We start from the raw sequence: 7,748 nt of genomic DNA on the forward strand, positions 1-7,748 counted from the left end.
TTAAGAAGTCAACATTCAACGCAGATGCTGGATGCGACGATGACAGAATTTTTGGGCTCACAAACTTGGTTGGATTCTCCCAATACTTTGTTGATTGAAATGTGGACCTGAGACTTTGTTCCTTGAAAGAATTTGACTGACTAAGACTTAAGCATCTATTTTAAATCAACTTCATGTCCTGGTTTATGCAAATGAAACTTAACCAATTAATGTGGAACTTTAGTATTAGAAGACACCAATTTATTTGTCAAATTGATACATTCAAGACTTACCACTTACAAATACCTCTATGCTAAATAAATTGTATTGTATATATATATGCAATGCACTTTTCAGATTAGAAAGCACGTGTATAACAGAATCATACTCAATCATTAATGGACCCAGATAGTCCCTGTGGCTAGCAAAATTTATGTCAAGACATATTAAGTCACTTATGAACATACCGCTTCTAGGAGTTTCCTTCAAAGCAGACGAAGATAACTTCTTATTTCCTACTTTTGCTTCAGATAATTATATAAAGTGCTCAAACTGTATTTTCATGTTAAAAATTTCTTTCTCAATGTCAAGATCAATGGCATCAAGCAGCATGTCGACAATGTCTTCCAAGTCATCTTCATTATATACAAAAAAATCACCGTCCTCATGTTGATGGCTGAGCCAGTAGTTATAGAACCATGTTGAGGTTTTCATCAATTGCCACCATTCTGATGAGAAACCCTTCACTTGACGAAGAGCAGTTGAAATAAAGAGTGGGCCAATTAAACTTTAATTTATTTTAAAAATATTTTAAATTATACAATTTCATTTATATATTTTGTTATGAATTTATAATTAATTCAATTTAGATAGGTGCCAATATTTTGTTTATGTTTCATTTTGTATCGTTCACCTTTTCAGTCAATAAATATTGTTTACACGATTTTTTCAGTTTATAAATATTGTTTAAGTTTTTTCAGTTAATCAATATTTTCTCACATATATGTTTTCTACATATATTGCTTAAACATATGAAACTGAAATCATTTTTTGTCAATTACTCCTCTAACTGTATTTCTGTATATAAATCTCAAATATTAAAAATTAGTTCAATATTACTCGGCGTCGCCTTACGGCGACCCCTCGCAGTTTAAAATTTGAGAAATTGAAAAAATGTAAATACTCAATATAAGTTATTATAAAATCATTGAATTGAAAACTGCAATGTTACATTTATATATATATATATATATTGCTTAAACATATGAATTTGAAATTAATTTCTGTCAATTACTCTGTAACTGTATTTCTATATATATAACTTAAATATAAAAAAATTAGTTCTATATTACTCGGCATCGCCTTACGGCGACACCTCGTAATTTAAAATTTGAAAAATTAAAAAATGAAAGTTCTCAATATAAGTTATTTTAAAACAGTTGAATTGAAAACTACACTGTTACATTTCTACATATATTGCTTACACATGTGAATTCGAAATCATTTTTTGTCAATCACTCTCTAACTGTATTTCTATATATATTACTTAAATATAAAAAAAATAGTGTAATATTACTCGGCGTCGCCTTACGGTGACACCTCGCAGTTTAAAATTTTGAAAATGAAAATATATAAATAATAATATAAGTTATTTTAATACTGTTGAATTGAAAATCACAATTTTTAACTGAATACATATACAAAACATATAAATTAGTGCATTGAAACAAAAGTCATTATTCTGCTAAAGGAAATTTTTTATTCAAAAGTATTTTAATATTACTGCGACGCCTCGTAGTTTAAACATTATACAATTAAAATATTTCTTTTATCAACACAAATCCATATCAATGCTCTATAATTTGCAAAATGATTCTCCAATTTTCTAAAAGATTTGCTGGAAGCCTCTTGAACTGTAGATGTCATGGAAATCACAAATTGATTCCAAATAGCTAATGGCACGATTGCAAGCATATGTGTGTTCTGCAAATGTTTTTAAAAAAAGTTAGCGAAAAATATAGATATGAAACAATATATTATACGTATTCACGTGCTGATTCTATTCCTGATGTTGAATTTGCCACAATATTCTATGTGAATTGTAATCATGGAGAATATAATTGAGAGTTAAGATTGTAATCACATCCTGATTCTAATCCTGATAGTGACAAACCCTGATTCATATCCTGATCCTGATTCATATCCTATTGCATAAGAAATCAGGATTTCTCAGCATCAAGATTAGAATCAGGATGTTAATATGCAGAGTATGCGCCAATAGATGTGAGAAGTGGTATGAATACAACTGATACAATTAAATCACACGTTACAGTCCAACAGAATAAGATTGTTCCTGACTACCTCCCCACGGTCATTACTTAATATCCACATTCTTGTCGCTCGAACCTTCAATGTCCAAACTACTTGAGTAACATCCAGAGCGGACAAATTTTGATGGTCGTCCATATCTGAATGCAAGAAAATGAGAAACTTAATAAATTACTATGGAACTTCAATATATATTTGAGGAAATAAAAAATGTGTAACTCTATTACCTTCTTTTGATGTTTGAGTATAGGTTGAGAGCCTAGACATTTGAATATATTGTAAAGTTAAACGAAATTGAATATGGTAGAGTTGCATAATCTTTTTAACTTTTAAACAAATATACACTATTTTCATTGATTAATTGACTGAGGGTTTGTGTAGCCATAATATTCTTTGTGAATTGTAGTCATGGAGAATCTAATTGAAAGTTAAGATTGTAATCACATCCTAATTCTAATCATGATGCTAACAAACCCTGATTCATATCTTGACACTGATTCATATCCTGATGAAGGATAAATCCAGGAACATATCCTGATTTTGATTCATATCATGTTGCCGAAGAAATCAGGATTTCTCATCATTAGGAATAAAATTAGGATGTTAAGAGTATGCGCCAATAGATGTGAACAATGGTTCGAATGTAACTGATATAATTAAATCACGCCTCACAATCCAACAGAATAAGATTGTGCCTGACTGCCTCCCCACGGTTATTCCTTGATATCCACATTCTTGTCGCTCGAACCTTCAATGTCCAAGCTACTTGAGTAGCATCCAAAGCGGAAAAATGCCGATGGTCATTCATATCTGATTACAAGAAGAGGAGAAACTTAATAAATTAATATGAAACTTCAATGTATATTTGAGAAAATCAAGAATGTGTATCTCTATTATGTTCTTCTGATGTTTGAGTATAGGTTGAGAGCCCAAACATGTGAATATACAGTACAGTTAAACGAAGTTGATTATGGTAGAGTTGCATAATATTTTCAACTTTTAAACAGATATGCACTATTTTTATTGATTAATTGACTGAGAGTTTGTGTATCCACAATATTTTCTGTGAATTGTAATCACAGAGAATATAATTGAGAGTTTAGAAAACTTGCTTCATGAATATTGTGTCTAACACGGTAAGAAATTGAACAATATAACCGGTCACGCGTAACTTGCATTTGAGGGTGATGAAAATGATATAGGTATAAAAATACGCACATCGATAGCATAATCACCCGGATAGAAAGCATATTCATTAGTTCCCCTTAAAAGAATTAAATTCTGAAAAGTTTATAAGATATGTTGTATTTAAACTTGCCACTAATAAACAGATGTAGTATATGCACTTGTTTTAGATATTAACCTTATAACCTACTTTAGTTAGATTATAAAGGGAAAGAGGGTTCTAACAAAAAATATGACGTTATCAAATGTTAATCAGGTTTGAAAATGACACAGATGACATAGAAGTACTATAAGGATGGTTGAAATTGTTAGTGTATACTGAAAATATTTATTTGAAGTATGTACATTTATTTCTGGCCAGTTTATTTGAGAATCATTTGAATGTTTACATGTTGTCTAATATTATATATTGTGAACAATCTAGTATCAAATGGGATACAGAATATTAGATTGTTAAATACGGTTATATAATATTATAAGGTTCACATCACAGGTGGTGTTGGACAATCCACTGGTATGGCTATAGTATTATTTAGATTAGTTTATATTGACTAATAAATAATACTAGTATACTTTGTGTATATTGAACAGGATCAAATTTAGAATTGTTCCATTAATACTGATTAAGAAGGAGAACTAAGATTCTATGTTAGGTTCTTAATCCGGAAATAGTAATTGACACGTGTATATTATTTACATGCTTTGATTTATATATGAAATAATTCTTTTGAATTATATTATTATATTTTGGGTGATGGAATTATATACATGGTGGATATTATTTATTGAAGGAATCCATGTCCTGATAATATTCGGGTTAATGATGTCCCCTTGAAAGCTCAAAAAGATTTAATTATGTGAAACCCTGCAGGTGGAATTTATTCTGGCATAATTAAATAAAGGTTGAGTGGATGATCAAGGATAAAAGATATTAATTAAATAAATTATCAGTAATTTATTTAATTAATGTACATATGATATTTTAAATATGGGGAATTTAATAAGCAAATAATATTAGAACCGAATTAATTAAATTACGGTATTAGGAAAGGTAGTGCAAATATTAATTTTTTAGTGGATTGAATTAATATTTAATTACATTGGGCTAGGCTCAAGATGTAATTAGAAGGCCCAACCTAATTATCCATGGTCCCTATTGTAGCCTATATATATTCTTATTCTCTTCTTGCTTGGAATTGTGTGAAAACTTATTGTAGCCACCAAGGAGCAAGAAGAGAGGATAACTTGAGAAGACGGAGGCCACACTTCGCTCAAGGGAATTTTGGAATACAATAGAAGAGCGTGGAATCAACCATTAACAAGGTAATCCTCTTTTCGTAATCTTTATCGTAAAACGTAATAACACCCTAAGTCCGTGGTTCCCAACAATTGGTATCAGAGCCTGGTAATGGGTTCTACGTTTTATGATATAATGTCCATTTCGTAATTATATATGCGTGTATATAGTGTTTTGCTTGTATTGGTTTTGATGCAGGTTGTTAATCCATTATTATGGCCATGTATATTTTAATTATGTGTTTGGTTTCCACGTGGTTTAATCGTGGTTAATTTTTGTTTTAGTTTCCACGTGGTTTAATCGTGGTTGTAATTTACACGAGGGTTGATCGTGTTAGAATAGATTTTACAAAATTAGTTTTGTATTAGATCTATTTTTTTTTGTAATTGTTCCGGGTATTTTGTAATAGTTATGTGCGATCGGAAATCAATTCTGGTAGTTTTTTGTTCCGCTGTGCGATTACAAGGGGCTGCTGTTGATGTTTGGATCGAACAAAATCAAAACAAAACTCACAGAAAAGCAACAGGCGCGCGCTGCGGCCGCTGCGGCAGCTGGGACTGCTGGGGCTGCTGCGGCAGCTGGGACTGCTGGGGCTGCTAGGGTGTCGGAGCGCGCTTGGGGCAAATTTTTTTTTGAGAGCTGATTTTTTTTTCAAGGAACATAATAGTGGAAAATTTATTTTAATTTTTTTCCATTAAATTTTAATTATTGCTTTAATTTATTGATTATGTGTGTCGTTAATTATGTGTGTAATTCTTTTAAAATTGCATGTTTAACTTAATTAGGACGACATGGACATAAAATTTATTTATTGCTTTAATTAAATGTTATATGTTGCTAAAATTATGTGTGTATTTTGAATGCATGATTAGACATAATTATAACAACATAGGGCCCCATTTAATTTTAAAATTCCTCAATTTTAATAATAAATATTCTAAGTGGGAGAGGGAATTAATATGAAATTAAATCCCATGGTCTCCATTATTGGTTGTAGGTAATTTAACATAAAGACGAATATAAATTATATATACGTCACCCATCGTGGCATATAATTTGTGGTGTCTAGAATGTTATAGAAATTACTAGAACAAACTTCTTAAATTAATAAATTTTGAAAGGAATAAATACGGATTTTCTTTATTTCTGATTTGGGGCGATTTTGTCAAAAACGGGTTCATCGAACTTGTAAGGCTGTGGGTTTTAAGCGAGACCGATGTGACTCCTCCACTACCTGAAAATCAAACCATTGATGAATATTGAATTGAAGTATTCTATTCAAGGCAAAATTACGAATATTGGAAGGTATACACGCCACCCATCGTGGCGTACCAAGTTCCATAGATTTCGAATAATTTAAGATTTGATGATGGTATACACTTAGCTATGAAAAATAATATAGTCCACCCCAACGTGGCATATTGTTTAGTAATAGGACCGAAGTAACATTTAAACAAAATTAGGTGGTATTCACACATCGTGGCGTACCAGAAGCTTATGGTGTTTAGATGTTAGTGCATTAAATTTTAATAATTTAGATCTTAATAATTAATGCACCCTTATTTATGTGATGTTTTTATGCATGATTCTCAGGATAAAATGGGCTTTAATCCACTATTCACCATACTTAAGGATAACAAACTTACCGGACCTAACTATATTGAATGGAAACGAAATTTGGACATTGTGTTGACTGCTGAGGAGTACAAGTTTTGCACTTATGAACCCAAGCCTGAACAGCCTGCTGCTGATGCTCCTGAAGATGAGAAAGAGTATTATAAACGGTGGATTAAGGCTGATGAGATGTCGCGATGTTACATTCTGGCAGCAATGTCGGGTGTTTTGCAGCATCAGCATCAGTCTATGGCCACTGCTTCGGATATGCTCTTTAATCTCAAGGAACTTTTTGGAGATCAGAATAGGGCTGCTAGGCAAGTAGCCATGAAGGCTTTAATGAACACTCAGATGGCTGAAGGCACACCTGTAAGGGATCATGTTCTCAAGATGATGTCGCATCTGAATGAGATAGAGATCCTTGGTACTGAACTTGACGGGGAAACCCAGATTGACATTATCCTTATGAGCTTGTCCAAGAGTTTTGAGCAGTTCCGCTTGAATTACAACATGAACAAGAGGCAGTATAGTCTCGCGGAACTGCTGACAGAACTTCAGGCAGCTGAAGGATTATTTCGGCAGAGTGTTCAAGTGAATGTGGCTGAGAAAGGTTCTTCCTCTAAGCCGAAAGGTATTAAGAAGAAGAAAAAGGCTCAGACACAGAAAGCTGTGAAGGCAGTGGGAGTTCAGGGTGGTGTGAAAAAACCTAAGGGAAAGTACTTCAGATGCAAACAGTCAGGTCACTGGAAACAGGATTGTCCTCTTCCTAAGAAGACAAACAATACTGGTATGTCTCTTTCTCTAGTTACAGAAACATTTATAGCGGCTATATCTACGAGCACTTGGTGTGTAGATACAGGAGCCACTGATCATATTTGTAATTCTATGCAGGGGTTCCAACTATCCAGAATGCTTAGAGATGGTGAGATATACGTGTTCATGGGAGATGCTACAAAAGTAGCAGTAGTTGCAGTAGGAGTTATTCATTTATCTTTTGGTTCTGATAGGATTTTGGTTTTGAACAATTGTCTTTATGTACCTTCTTTTAGAAGGAATTTAATTTCGGTTTCTAAACTTGCTTTGGATGGTTATAATGTTTGTTTGGATCGTAATGTTTCTATTATGATGAATAAACGAATCATATGTCCTGGTACATTACAAGACAATTTGTATATAATTAATCCTAGTCAACCTGCACTGCAACTGCAATTTAGGGAATTGAACAACACATCTTCTAACTCTACTAAAAGAAAGGAACCTTCTAGTTTGAACCAAACATATCTTTGGCACTTGAGATTAGGTCATATTAACTTGAGGAGGATTCAAAGACTGGTAGTAGACGGGC

This window comes from Apium graveolens, chromosome 3, assembly GCF_009905375.1.
Source record: "Apium graveolens cultivar Ventura chromosome 3, ASM990537v1, whole genome shotgun sequence".
Taxonomy (NCBI): Eukaryota; Viridiplantae; Streptophyta; class Magnoliopsida; order Apiales; family Apiaceae; genus Apium; species Apium graveolens.